The sequence below is a fragment of the Plectropomus leopardus genome, chromosome 23 (assembly GCF_026936395.1).
Source record: "Plectropomus leopardus strain MGB_pleo_1.0 chromosome 23, ASM2693639v1, whole genome shotgun sequence".
NCBI classification, from domain to species: domain Eukaryota; kingdom Metazoa; phylum Chordata; class Actinopteri; order Perciformes; family Serranidae; genus Plectropomus; species Plectropomus leopardus.
In genome coordinates, this window is record NC_142198.1 from 19,253,450 (window position 1) to 19,269,298 (window position 15,849).

Consider the following 15,849-nt stretch of genomic DNA (forward strand, 5'->3'; position numbering starts at 1 on the left):
ATTCTGCAATCTCGTCTATACGCCAAAAACCAGGAAGGTAAAACAAGCTCGGGACTCCCATGGCAACACTCGTCAGTGTGGTTATGTGTACAAAAAACAATCTATCTTACTTGCTGCTGGCGAGTAATGTAGAGAGGCGAGGCTATGAGAATAAACTGTTTATTTACACGGTTTGAACTGTCATGAAAACCTGGAAAACCTTGTTTTCCCTGGACTGTTTTCTTAAAAAATCATCAAAAAATTCTAAGCAAAACAAAAGATAAAAAAGAAAAGAAAAGGCCAAAAGTTTTTTTTAAAAAATAAGCCACAATTCTGACAAAAAAAAGCCAAAACTTTTTCTCCAAAACCACATATATTCTAAAATAAACAGAAAGTACTGCTATTTAAAGTTGTATGCCCCCCCCCATGCCAAATAAAACATTCAAAGTCCCTATCCAGTGCTTAAAAATAATGATGAACAGTCCCTTAGTCATATTTAAATATTAAGTTCTAATCCTCTTCTGAAATTCATTGTTGAAAAATAAAAATAACATATCTAAAAAACCTTTAATATAGTAATGAAAAATAACCGATAATGGTCGTTTCAGATAATGTACAGAAAAGTCATGGAAATTCACTGGTAAAAACGTGTATGAACTGTTTATTTACTGCTGTTTACAGTATGAATTCCTCTCTGCTGCTTTGGATTTATGCTGCCAGTAAAGCCCACAATGTCAATCAAAGTCAGTTTAAACAGTCAGCAGGCATCACTGTCACAGCCTCCGCTCGCCAACGCTTTAGGTCTTTGGACGTACGGCTATTAACGTGTGCGGCAATCTGGTGCTGTCATTAGAAACAACAACGTTGTATCAGTCCACCTTCCTTCGCTATCGCACCGTGTCACAACATTTGCAAGACCGAGCCTGCATGACCACAACGAAAGCATTTCCCCCCTCGCTTATCGCTCGCCTGTTTTATTCGTGCACTGTGCTGTTATTTACAGGCTTCCACATTCATCCCCGCACAGTGTGACACATCCCCACATCCCTCCCCTCCTGCCCCCCCTGCTGATTTCGCTCCTGTCCCTTCTTATCTGGCTACTATCCAAAGGCATCGGTTGGGGACAGGATTATATTGAGAGTTGTTATTAATTGCATCTTCGACTTCCTCCTCTTCCACCTCCACTGCGCCTCTTGCTCTGTCTGCTGGGCGTCTTTCTTGTGAGAAAGAGGGAACAGCAAGTGTGCGAGGGATACAGCCTCTAATGATCGTTATAAAGAGAAACATCAGAAATCGGTGTTTTTGCAAAGCCTCTGTGTAAGTCTCTCTCGCGCTTACTTAAAAAAAAAAAAAGATTGTATTTTTCATCTGTATGCACTCAAATGGTAAGTTAATGATAGTAAGAGGAGAAATGCTTTCCAGGAGGGGTTCAGACGTTGAGTTATTTCAGAATATGAATGAAGAAAAAATCTGAAGTCATTGATTTTTCTCATTTCTATAATTCTGTTTACTTTGCTACTTATGGAAGGCAAGAAAATCCTCAACAGCTCCGTAAATGAGCTCAAACCCACACACATATTGCACAGAGACACACTAACATACAATTAGAAAAACAAAAGCATATTTCATAACTTGAGTCTTTGCTTCTTTTTTCATCCTAAAAATATTTGCTTGGCTGCTAATTATTGCATTTTTAGTCATTTTCAGGTCATTTTCTTTCTTGCCTTTTACAATTTTTTTGCATGTTGTGGTACTTTTCTTGCCAAGTTGCACAACCAAGTTTTTAAGGCTAAAGGAAGTGTGTGTTTCATGTAAGAATTCAAACTTTTATTTTCAAGAAGTATGTGTTATTATTATTCCGCCGTAATGACTGCACTGCACTTTGTCATTTCTCATTAAAGTTGGTCAGAGCAACCAGAACTGAAGCTTCGCCACCCAGTATTGCATACAGGTCAAAAGTACCCATAAGACTGAGTGTAATATACAGTACGAGGATAGACAGACTGAACTGATCCCCCAAAGCCCGTACAGTAACATCATTTCATCATGGCAAAGCAATAAACTAACTTTTATATATTTATTTAAAGATCAATCAGTCAAATTTTGACAACAGCGGAGGGGAAGTGTATTTCTAGGTGATATTGCTCGGTGAAGATAGCGGAAATGAAAGGCAAAAGGGAATAAATACAATCAAAAAGCAATAACCTGACCCTCTAATGGAGCCTGAGAGGGCACCAAAATAAATACAGACATATGTGTGTTTGCACTGACAGCTAGACAAATTAATAACACATGATACAGACACCTCTGGTTAACCCCCTCACTGCGGCTCGCACTGCATCAGCTGAATGAAACTATATATGAAAGCCAGACTTGTATATTATTCCATCAAACTGCTGCATATGATTACAGCTTTCTGATATTCCCGGGAGACTGATAAAAAACAAACTGCCTTGGATATAGATGCTGTGGATTTACATTTTTTCATTATATTTGAATTCCACATTTATCTTTCTTTAATGACTCTTTCTTCCATGTATGTTGGATTTTGTTTTATGTCTCTTTCTATTGCAGGAAAATGTGATAATAAATGAAGGCAATTGTGGGAAAAAAGTGGAGAAAGTGATGATTGTTGCGTCGAGGTATGGACTCTATTTTTATAGTGAACCTCCACCACTGTCTTAGCACAAAGACTGGAAACGGGGAACCAGTTAGCCTGGCTCTGGTGGTGAGTGAGAGTGAGTGTGACCAGTATGTGTTCTTGTGGCACAGACAATATTTATTCTGCATTTACCCACTTGCTTTTTTGTTTTTTTGTATGTATGTTTATATTTTTTTCAATTTAAGAGCTCCAATCACAACTATGTAGTCACATTTTGCGACCACAGAGAAAATATGAGCTTTTAGTTTGTTGCCTGCTTGCTTGATAGATATAGATAGATACTGTTTGCAGATAAAAATGCTTTGAAAAGAGATATACGGGGGGGGATTCCCAAGCAAAGTTCAACAGGGAAATGCGTGCGTGCGTGCGTGCGTGCGTGCGTGCGTGCGTGCGTGCGTGCGTGCACAGTTCAATCCTACCGTGTTAGATGCAGGTGTTCAGTCGACAGCGTGCTAACTGTGATAGCAGGTTCTGGGCTCTCATATTGGGAAATGGTTTTCTCTGAAATTCTCTCCAAATCTGTGGAATCTCCTCCAATGGCTCTGAGATTTTCTCCAAATTCTTGGCCGGTCTTAGATGGACTCCAAAAAAACCCCTGACCTATAAATAAAGTCAGATTGTTACCTTTATGCTCATTCTTTGGGCTAGAGAATACAGCTAATAAAAATAACCCAATGCACCAATTCACAGTTCAATGTCTGAGCAAAAGTCTTCGCTTAGAAATGATGTTGCGTAAAGGCCAGAAAAGTGTTTTTGCACAACATTATGATGTTAACTTTGACATTTGACTTCTTGTGTAAAAAATGTCAGAATTTCATCATTATATCTTATTTGACTTTCATGTGAAATGTTATTACATAATTAGCAAATGCATTCTTGAGTTATGATCACCATGACCTTGACTTTTAACCACCAGATTCAGTTTATTCTTGAGTCCAGCTGGATGTTTGTGCCAAATTTGAGGAACGTCCCTCAAGGCTATCTTCAGATATTGCGTTTACAAGACTAAGACGGATGCAAGGTCACCATGACCTTAATCGTTGACCACCAAAATCTAATCGGCCCATCCTTGAGTCAAAGCAAATGTTTGTGTCAAATTTGAAAGAAAAAAAGGCTTTCTTGAGATACTGTGCATACAAGAGTGAGATAGACAAGGTCACAGGGACCTTGACCTTTGAGTTATGACCACCAAAATGCCACCAAGCTAATGATGTGTGTACCATGTCAATATTACATACTGTATGGGTATTATATACATATTTATACATCATATTCATATTACCAAAGAATTTCTATAAAAATGTGTAGCCATACCGGGCTTGTAAAAGGGAAAGGGCATCTATTTGGGACTAGGCCTTTATTTGAAGTTTTATGGTAAGCAATATTAATTTGGAGTTTTCTAGCATTGTATTTGAATCCCTCATTATCATGTTTGACTGACTCTTTCATTTATGCTCTGTGCTTTGTTTCATAACTCTGTGTGTTGCAGGAATAAGTGAGAAAAACAGGCAAATGTGAGAAATTACTGACAAAAGAAAAGTTTTTTTGCGCCTAAGTATAGACTCTGTTCTCATCGTGAACCACCACCACTGCCGTTTCACCTGTGTCACAGTCTGGAAGCCCTGTCCTAACAGATGGAGAGAGCGAGAGCGAAAGAGACAGACAGACGGACAGAAAGGAAGAGAAAAAGGCCTGCTGGGTTAATTCTCCTCAACCGATCCTGTTCCTGTTCTGTCAGGGAGCGCTTCGTCTATCCAAACCCCTCTCCCTGGACCTCGCACCTGCTCCTAGGCATGGCAATGAGCCTCCGCACACACACACACAGGATGACTGAGACCATGAAAAGAAAGAAAGAGTTGGTAGAGGTGTGGTGGATATAGAGCAAGAGAAGAGAGGTGGGGCGACGTGAGCTGGGGAATGTGGGACGGAAAAGTTGCGAGAGTGAAACGATGTAGGAGAGAAGGGAACATGGGGAGAAAGACGGAGGTGATCTCAGGAGGAAAATGAGTGATGCCAGGGTTGGCGGGGGAGTGGAAGAGGGGAAAACCCAAACAGAAGAGGAAGTGATAAACAAGAGACGGTGTGTTAGACAGCAAGAGAGATAGATGGAAAGAGAGAAAATGTAGTAGATTAGGATAGATACGCAGTACTCTACATGAATTTTAATAACGCCATTTATTCCACATGCGTATGTCGCACAGACACATCTCCGCTACCAGCTGAGGTTAAAAGAATAAACAGCAGTGATACTAAACTTACGACCTGTGGGCCAAATCTGGCCCCGAATAGGGTGCCGTGCGGTCCCGGAAACATTTCCTTATTTATAATAAAAATAAAATGATTCACACTTGGAATTGTTTTGTATTTTCAGTATACATAAGGTGCCAGAGAGAATAAAATAGCATCAGAACAAAGCTTGTTTGTCAAAAGATGTGCCAGAATAGGATCCACCACAGCAGAGGCCCTAGCTAAGCCCCTAATGTCCTAAAATCCTAAAAATATCCTAAAATCCTAGAAAAGTCGTATAATCTAAGGAACGTTCTGAAATCTTAGAAATGTCCTTAAGTCTGAGAAATTAAAATAAAAATCCTAGAAACATTCCCAAAATCCAATAAGTGTGCTAAAATCCTATTAACATCCTAAAATCCAAAGTTCTAGAAATATCCATTAATCCTAGAAATGTCCTAAAATCTTAAAAACATCATTAAATCCTGAAAGTGTTCTTTGTGCTAAAAACCTAGCAATGTCTTAAAATCTGAGAAATAGCCCAAAATCCTAAGAACATCCTGAAATCTTAGAAATATCCTGAAATTCAAGAAACCTTCTAAAATCTTAGAAGCATCCTAAAGTCCTAGAAATTTCAAAAAATCCTTGAAACGTTCCCAAAATCAAATAAGTGTGCTAAAATCCTATTAAAATCCTAAAATCCTACCAAAGTCCAAAGTTCTAGAAACGTCCAAAAAACCTAGAAATGTCCGAAAATCTTAGAAACATCGTGAAATCCTAGAAATATTCTTGAATCCCTAGTAAAACCCTAAAACCGAATAAAAATCCCAAAGTCCTAGAAATGTCCTTCTATCGTAGGATTGTCCTCAAATCCTTTAATGTATGGGACTGTCCTCCTGTCATTTACCTGAGTGTCTCTGATATACAGTGTTTTAATTGGCCACTACAGAATCTACTTGACACCACGGGGTTAAACATGAAGAGTAGGTCCACCAGTCAGCTCTTCATCGCTCTACGCTTTATGTAACGTGGCGCTATTTCTGTCATCGCTCTGATTTAAACAAACGCCCCTTCGCTCTGGCATTCGGAAAGGTCACAAGCCGTTGATACAAAGATGTGCTATCTGAGCGACGGCCGACAGTTCATCTGAAGCTCAGGTGTCAATCCCGAAAACGAGCTGTAATGTTCCGGCTGGGCGCATTGTTTCAAGTCTTATCTCCAAACTAGTTGCCGGCTGTCAAAGGTGTTGCCTCAGAGGAACAAAGGAATCATATCTTCAAACGACACTGACACCGCACCTCTCTCTCTGATGGATTACATGGCCACGGGTTCAAAATGACAACAACGTCTGGCAACAATATAGTTGATGGCGCTGAAAAACTACATGGAAGCCAATGGACAGCAACTCCAACTGCTGTTTTACTGTAAATGAAATGTGAGAAACTAAAAATGATCTGCAGTCAAACAACAGTGCCAGTAGTTTATTGCCTTTTGAGCATACAGGCAAACACAAAGACAATTTATTTATTTTTTTCTGTCTTGTCTGACATTTATACAAAAACTAAGAAAACAAAATCTCAGATTATGGAGGCTGCTGTAATGACTGCATTTGATGTTACTTGAAACAAAGTGAAAAGTTTGTTAAAATGGAATAAAAAAAAAAGTGGAGTAATAACAAATAAGAAAACAGCCAAACAGGTCTAACAGTGGCATTATTAGTAAGCAAATGTAGACAAATATCACCACATTTTATCATGGCAACACTGATTTGTAACTTGAAACTAGGTTATTCAATGTTTTTAGCTATTTTAATCACCCGCTCAGTTTGTTTTGGAAAAGAAGAGACATTTGCGGATGATTCAGCTCGGATGAGACATTTTAGCCGGCTGCAATTCACCACTTGACATCACCGAATGCCCCTAATTTCTATACACTTCAGCTATTAAAGTTCCAGTATCACCTCCTTTACCATCACCATTATAGTTGTTTTCTTCATTCTTGTAAGCCCACATTATAGAGGATAATTCTTACTCGTTTATTAGTAAAATAAAGCGTTTTTAAGTTAATAAAGCTGATGCAGTGCAGATTTTTTTGTCTTTTTTTTTTTGCATGTTGTCAAGAATGCTCCCTTATATTGAGGTCTCAAGGTTGGTAAGTATGTCTTCACGGTCCTCAAGCAAGTGTGCGTGTGACACTTTACACCCCCACTGATGTGTGTTGTCACCATGACAACAATCACCATTTTCTTCTTCAAATGATTACAGCAAACAGTTCAATATCTGTACATACTCTCACACTTTTTCTAAAGATGCTGAGAATTATGTACTTGATGTGTTTGAAGGTGTTGGTACATACACTCTTTGAGAGGAGGAGGTAATTGGGGGCCCCACAGTGGCTTAATTTGGCCCCAAATCTGCATTCTACCTTTCATCTGAGCCTTTACAATGAGGAGTTTGCACGTTCTGCTCATGCCTGTTTCCTTCCTCTGCTAAAAAATATGCAGGAGGAGTGAAGCAAACGCTCCAAAAATTGTGTGTAGGTGTGAATGTGGGTGTGAATGGTTATGTATGTGTACGCGTTGGCCCCGCGATGGCCCCGGATGTACCGTACCTCTCACCCGATGCATTCAGCCTTCTGTGATCCTGACTGGGATGCAGCTCGGATCGATAATTTGAACGTGCGAGACGGCTTCAGAACGACCTGTTTGCTCAGAACAGTTTGTGCAGGAATGAGAAGCACCTCCAGCTTCAGAGTAAACACTAATATAAATTTGGAATCAATAGTGAGACTTAATAAACCTGTAATTTAACAGTTTCGGCATTAATAAATTCCACATTTCCTGCGTTCGTTTGGCAGCCCTGCAGATGAAAGAGCCTGTCTCTCATGGTTGGAATGACTTTAACTATTTCCTGCTGGCCTTTACCCCAAACTGTGCTCGTCTTTGAAAAACAAAACTCAGCCGTCTTTCCAATTAATTTACCTGCTACACTGTTATCCATCTCAGCCCATTAACTTGTAGCAGGGTTGAATTTGTTAAATAATAGCTCTATTTAAAGGCTGTTGAAAAGCAGCCAGCTGCAAACACAGTGGCAGCAGGGCTTCAAACAGAATAATCACATCAAAGTAATTTCCCAATCCAACTTGTGTCATCTTATTGAACTCCAAATGCCGACTGCAGAGCACCAGGAACAACTAAGAATAGTAAACTAATGCACCCGAGATTCAAATTACCACAGTTCCTGCTGTCTGTAATAAATACAACTTGTTTCTATAGTAATTTTGCTGTAAAAACAAAAGTTTTAAGAAAATACAGCTTGACATTTTCCCCCACTTATGTTGCCAGCATGCTACATTGTATTTCCCCGCAGCCCATTAGCTGTAGCCTATGCATGCCGCTGCTCTCCAGCTGTGACAAGAGATATCGAATTCGCACGGAGAATTGGGGAGGTATGCACAAACAGTAATGAGTGTAAGGGACACCCCAGAGAGCCGGGCTGTGACACACAGCAGAGTGCTGAAAAACGAAGGCATTGTATTATACTGATGCACATTCCCACAATGCAAACCACCTGTTCATCGTCCCCGATGACTCTCTGCACACTCGGTACACAACAGTGAGGGTCCCGGAGGTGTGAAGTAGCAAACTATTTTTATTTGAGTACTTTAACATTGTTTTAAACTTCTCTATTTCCATGTTGAGAGGCTTCACTTTTTACAATATAAATTATTAAATATTTTTATATATATTTTTATATTCTTAACTTGCATAATAGTTTTACACATTGCATTGTAGCAAACAGTTTTATATTTTACACACAATATTATCTTTATTGTAATTTAAATATTCACATTTAAATATTCATGTTAACAGTCTACTACTGTATTTCTTACATTTATATTTTTACATATACTCAACATACTGTACATGCTTAGTTTTAAATATTTACTTACTGTGCTAATTGTTTACTCTTATTGTATTTCTATTTTTATATTTCTATTTTTATATACTTCTATTTTTTATATACTGTTACTTATTGCTACTTGCGATAATTCTCTATGCTGGCATCAGAGCGACTGTAAAGACCCACAGTTTCCCCCGGGGATCAATATGTGACTGCTTTAGTTTGCAGAGTAAAAAATATATAAATTATAATGCACTGCATGAACTGCAAAAAAAATTAGAGAATTATTCTTAAAAGGCTAGGGGTAAATGTCTATAATTAAAATGATCAAAGTTAAACATTTAAAATGATGTTACAGAATTAGTGAAAGAATTTATAATACTTAATATAAATAAGAACATTTTTCAGGGCTTTTCCTTTTTATAAAGTTTTTCTTTTTTTAAAAAAAAAACTAATTTTCAGGTAAGTTTCTTTTACATTTGACTAAGCTCTGGATAATTCTCTTTTGAAAGAAACTAAGCCAATTTGCTCAAGTTTCAAAGGGTTAAATAATGGTTGCATTCCTATAAAAATTCAATACGTCCTCAGTCGTTTATTTTGTTATGCTTAAGTTGAACAAAGCTATTCTTTTTTACAGTCAAAAAATCATGTCAGAGTGTTTTTCAAATGTATTATTAATGTTTTTAATGTAAATTCAACAAAAACATTTATTTTAGAGACACAGGAGTGTCCTCTTAGCCGCCCAGTATCTGCAGATTTGGCACATTATGCATGTTTGACTGACAGCTGAGCCAGCAGGGGGGCTGATTTTTATTTTAACCTGTATGCAGGTGTAAGTGCATGATTTTCCACTTTAATATGACTTCTTTTTGGCCAGCTAACATGTGACCAATTCAAGCAATAATGAATGAAAAAGGCTTAGTGATTCCTTCCATAGTAGCCTACACTTTCCTGCTCTTCTGTCCAAAAAGAGTTTGTCTACATCACCCAAGAAAAGAAATCTAAACGTCATCTCGGTTGCTCTGCATCTGTACTTCAGATTTATGAACTTGTCAGCGGTTTGTGATATTCATTCCTCTTCCTAACCTTCTTTCTTTAGCTGATTAATCTCTCTCTTTGCAACCGTGTTGGGCTAGTTCAGGAAAGTTATTTTTCCCCCTCCTTGATGGCAGCCATGAGGAATACAGTTTGATATTTCCACGCTTGTCACTCAGATAGTCAGAAAGGTGTGCGTGCATGCATGTGCTTAGAACTGTGACAGATTAAATAGGCGTGAGTTTGCCATTTAGACAGCCATTGTGTGTGTCTGTGCATGTGTGTGTGTGTGTGTGTGTGTGTGTGTGTGTGTGTGTGTGTGTGTGTGTGTGCATCAGGTGGTGGCGTACGGCAGAAGGGAGGAGGGTGAAGCTACAGTATCTGTGACAGATGAAGTTGAAGAGTGGAAAGGAGGGAATGTGTTTGCCTGGGGAGCCGCTGCACTTCCTTGGGTGGGTGGGACCGAGGGGAGCATGTAGGTAGTCGTGACAGATGATATTAATTCACTTAGGTACCCGTGCATGGTGACGGTGGCACACAATATGGCACAATTTGCACATAAAAGAAGCAAGAGGGCTATAGAATCAGTAAATTCTGCTGTTTTATGTTACTCCATTTTTCCTGAGTGTTTTCGTGTGTCTCAAGACAAAAAACAAAATATTGGTGTTGGTTTTACAGTTAAAATGTTACATTTTAAAGTCCAGATATTAGAGTAAGTACTACATGGCGGGCTTTAGATTTATGATTAACATTAACGATACTTTGTTTTAGTTCCCCTTTTTCTGGGCTTAAGATCAAAGACTTTTCATGCATTCTGTAGATATATTTTCTGTCAAATTTTGGTCACAAATTCATTAAAAACATGTTAGAGAGCAATCCATCCACCTGACAGGCATGGCACATTGAGATACAGTATCATTACTATGTACGTAATAAAAAATGGAAGCAAAAACAAAAGTGCTGCACTACCATTTTTGTTCAGTATATATTTATATGCAGTATTTACATTATTCATATTACTAGTTAATGCAGCTGATAAACAGAGCAATATGCTAAATTAATATTTTAATATTATTATCTAACCATTATTATGATAATGTCATCTTGTCTAATTAAATTATATTTTTAATTACATTTTTAATAATGTATTATAATTTTGCACACTACTGTACTGTATTGTATATGTCCAGTGAGAAAGGGGCTAAACTCAGGAAAGGGAGGAAGCTGGAGTGGTGGATGAGTCAAACAAACACCGGACGTACACCCAGGAGACCAGTGCTCGTATCCCGCCTAAGACCGAAAGCCAACTATTATCATTATTTTAAGTTATATATCTTCATAATATCGCATTATGTAGTCAACATCACATTATCAAGTTGTCCAAAAAAGTGCATAAAGTGACCACACGCAGTCATGATACTTTTCCTAAACCCAACTTAACCAGTAGGGGGCGCTTATTTCACATCAGAAGTCCTCACATCCCACCTTGACGCCCACCCTACAGGCGCCCTCGTGCTCTTTATATCATGTTTTTATCTGCAGTTTCTCAACCTGACGCTGTCGAGCAGCGTATCATGTAGACATAACAGGTGCGTTCACAAGTGACGGCACCCATGCGTGCATCATGTAGACGTGGCAGGTGCCATCCGTCAGTATATAATGACACTGCAACCGTTTCTATCTGGCTGTGTTCTCACCTGACGACATCCACGGGCGTATCATGCAGACATAAAAGGTGCCTTTAGGCGTTGGGATCTTACTAAAAGCACTGTGAACGCGGCAGTATTTGCTAACTTCAGAATGAGAGCGGGCTGAACTCTCACCGAGGAGACCGCAGTTTGTGTCCTGTCATTTAAAAGCCAATGATGAGTTATTTCAAGTTACACACATTGATAATATAACATCAAATTGTGAAGTCATCCTGGTAAATACATAACGTGACAACACCCAACCGTGATTATATTCCTAAACCTAAATCTTATTTAGGAACGGCTCCTGTCGGTCGCATTTCCGGGTGAGACCAAACAACAAATTTGGTTGTATGAGTTGGAGGACTTTCTGAAAATCCTACATTTACAATTTCAACTTGATGATTTTTTTTTAAAAAAACTTGATACCACCTCATGTACCTGACATAGATTTAAGAAATTTGGAGGTTTGCATAAAGCTGACAAAGGGCTGCAAACTTTTTTTTGCTACCAGCAAAAGTCTCACTGTCAAACACAAATAAATTGCTGTGAACCCAAATGACTAAACTCGAGCAGGAGAATGTACATTCTGTCCTGCCTTTCAAGATGACAGTTAGAGCTGAATTGCGCACCTCTGAGCCTGAAAGCAGGTAATTTGCATTCCAGAAATGACAGCAACAATGTCTACAAGTGCTCATTAGGAACAAGGTGAATATTGGGCTGTGACATTGTGGAGATCTGCTCTGTGTAATTTGACACTTCACAGGTGTGAACAAAGTGGCTTTGTTTTAGCAATGTATATAACTGAGAAGATTTTTATTTTTTTTTTACCACTTATTAAAGTTAAGATGAAACAAATGACTGGAACACGATATGTGATTTTTTTTAAAAAAGCTTTTACTTATAGATATCCTTCTGCAGTTTCCATAAACAGGAACTGAGGATATTTTCTGCATTTATTCAATATTATTTCTCATCTCATCTCGTCTCCCAGCCTTTGTTTCGGATGTTGTGCACACTGTATCATCCGCCTGGTTCTGGTTGACGCCCACCGCCTCAGCAGCACCTCGATCTCAATCACTAACGAGAGGCCTTTCACCCGCGGTGCAACTGCGCATTGCTCATTCATCCTAATGAACCAGGATACCAACACACTCTGTCTTAAAATGAGGCAGAAGCCTACTCAGTGGTCCATTTCTGAATCATCTACCCCCCTCTCGGCATTAGATCCATAAACACAGAAGCACCACACACCATTCTCATTTTAGATTTTGTTTGTGGATGGAGGCCAGAAGCATGGATTTCAGAGAAAATCTATTTTTATTTACGGACGTAATCACACTTTTTTTTCAAAAGCGTTGTATGCGGGCATCAAATGTTCTGTGTTTTATCACTGATATTGAATAATTGATTTTCAGGGTGTCTGCTCTCCCAGACAGCACAGCAGAGGAAAAACAGGGGAGATGGTTACAAGGGAGAATTTAAAAGGTAAAATTTATGATACTATGAGCACAAGGTACATGTAGACTTCATAGCATTTAAAGATATCGGAAATTGGACTGGTCAGTTGATACAAATTTGACTTAAATCTACAGTCAAAGGGTCAAAACACAAAATTTCAGAAAACACAACATGCCCACAAACACGACATTTAACAAAACACAACATTCAACAAAACGCATTTAACAAAACAAAACCACGTTTCACAAAAAGCAACATTTTAACCAGACACAACATTTAACAAAACGACATTTCACAAACCACAACCACATTTCACAAAACACAAAATTTTTATATATTAGATGTCGTGGTGTTTCGTGAAATGTCTGGTGTTGTGATATATATGTGTGTTTTCTGAAATGTTGTTCTGTCTTCCGAAATGTGGTTGTTTTGTGAAGTGTCGTCATGTTTTCTGAAACGTTGTGTTTTGACCCCCGGGGCCACTGTATAAAGCCATGCATATCATGGTTCAAAATCACTGCCTAGCTGCTCGCTTCTGCAATAATTTCACTTTTCATGCTCTCATCTCTGACAAAGCGACATTGGTTTTGCATGTCTGTGTCTCCCGAGCCTGACCTGTTTCTCTCTGACAAGCCAGTAGTCACAACGCCAGATCTCATAGCGGGGCTCGTCCTCTGATCACTGACCCGCTGCCGAACATGTCTATTTAAAGTCCCCCAAGACATTGGAGACGCAATCAAATATGATCCTCAGATTAAAAAGTGAGACGTTCTGTGTGTCTGCAGCCATCAGATGAGTCATGCCTTCGCCTTTTTGTGCATTTCCATTCGCTCTGCCTTTGTGATCCTTGCAGACAAGGTCCCCGCATACATATCTGCATATCTTTACAACCCCCCCTCTTTTTTTTCCCCACAGCTGTGGGCGATATGTCACAAGCATTTAGTGTGAGGAATGAGTCGGGTGGCAACAAACAGATTGGCAAAATATGAAAATTGGGTGACAATTAATAGCTATGTGCTTTTTAAGTGCGGGGGATAATGATTTTGTGTGCACCTAGGCCTCGGTCTCTGCGCCATTAATATTCAGTGTTTGAATAGGTACTTGCCACCATATTCTCACCAGTCTGCAGCCTTTTTTTTAACGTCCTCTGTGCACAAAATTGTTAAATAGAGAAGCTGATGAGGTGGAATGTCGAAGTAGATTGCATACGACAGGCCCCGACTTGAGGAGAGAAGAAATCATCATTTTCATTGCCTTTCTTCCCTATTTTTTTCCCTTGACCGGCAGAAACTGATGTGACAATCAGATTTGGAATTGCTGCACGTTTCCAAGGAAGGAGGCAGAGGAGGAGGAGGGAGAGGAGGAAGAGCTATGCTGCAGCAGGAGAAGGAGAATCTATGTTCAAGTCAGTGTGTCTGTCAGTTTTCTGTTTCGGTGTCATTTGGGCGCATGTGGAATGATTGTTGCTGTGATTCATCTCCTGAGTAGCGGATAAAAGGAATGAAGAGATACAGTGCCTTGCAGCCGGATGGAGAAACAGGAGCTAAGATTGGAGCGTGACGGATGGCGTGAAGCACATCGGGCACAACATCTTGAAATCATCTTTAAGGTTGCTGCCACCGGCTGCCGCCTTCGAGATAGAAGTTGCTCGCGGATTCGTATACAGTCGTGCAAATTCCTCATGACAATGTTGCCCTGAACAGACAACAAAGTGTCTCATTTCAGCAACTTAATTCCTTAAATTGAAAAGCCATGCAGGAGACGGATTATAAGATTCATTCTTGTTTCTTTACATTAGGCTTCATTCACCAACCATTCTTATATAGAAACTCTTCTTTAAACTCACTTACGCAGGTTTCACTAAGATTTCCGAGAGAAACAGGCTGTCAGTCCATTAGGATATTTTTCCGACTAACAGGGCTTCAGAATTTTGGGCCGTCGAAACGTTGTGCAGTCCCTTGTTTAGACTGGCCTGACAAAAAGTGACAAAGCAGCATTCTGATTGCCTTAATAATAACTTATGGAGATATTGCATGAAATAGTCCACCTTCCACCTTCTCTCACCCTCTCTGTCTCTCTCAAACTCACACACACCTTAAAGAGCACTGCTGCCCCCGTCTCTGTCCTAAGTCCTGACGATTATGCTACTGTAATGCATAAAGTTTGTGGTTTGTGGTACCGGTGGTTGATTAACTCGTACTTTTAGTCTTAACACCTTTTTGTACATGTTAGATCCACTTCCGATGCTCAAAATGACAACATCACTTCAGAACTATTTAATTTCATTTTTTTTATGTTTGGAGTCCAGTGCTTCACCCTAAAGAGGGTAGACTTCTGTGTGGGTATTCTTAAAAAATTCTCCCAAATGTTCCTCTTCTTCTTCCACTATTTCTGTTTGCACACAGCCCTGCAGGTGGTAGCATTTGCTAATTAGTATCAACAAGCCCATGCTGTTAAAACTGGATACCGAGTGCTGTACTTTTAATAGTACCAGTTGAATTATGTTGGTACTACCAAGTACAGATTCATGTTACATCAGTTGATGCCAAATTTAAGTACCTAAGAGCGCACCCGGGTAAGACAGCCAGGTTCAGACAGGAGGCAGAAGCAATAGGACGCGCACTGAAGCTGTGAAACTGGCTAAGACCTCAGTCAGCCTCATAGACAGACCAAAACTATCGCTGAAGCACTTATAGTTTCTCTGGATTGTTTTCTGTATTATTTTGGAAATAGCATAGTATAACTGTATTTTAAATTATGTACTTCTTCCACATGATTGTCAGTTTTATCTAAACAGAGAGCGAGACGGGCAGACACACTCACGCACTGTAAGATCACATGTGCAAGCAAGTGTGGTTTAAAACACACCGTGAATCTGACGCAGACCTCTAACAAA

At 39.3% G+C, this 15,849-nt stretch overlaps 1 long non-coding RNA gene across 2 annotated transcripts in view; it reads right to left on the reverse strand.

Moving 5' to 3' along the window:
• Nucleotides 1-15,849, reverse strand: part of LOC148185728 (uncharacterized) — a 151,745-nt gene that overhangs the window by 85,542 nt on the left and 50,354 nt on the right. For both annotated transcript variants that reach the window (XR_015775770.1, XR_015775769.1), the window contains exon 2: nt 3,061-3,241. This is a non-coding gene — a long non-coding RNA (uncharacterized LOC148185728). The remainder of the gene's footprint in view (nt 1-3,060; nt 3,242-15,849) is intronic.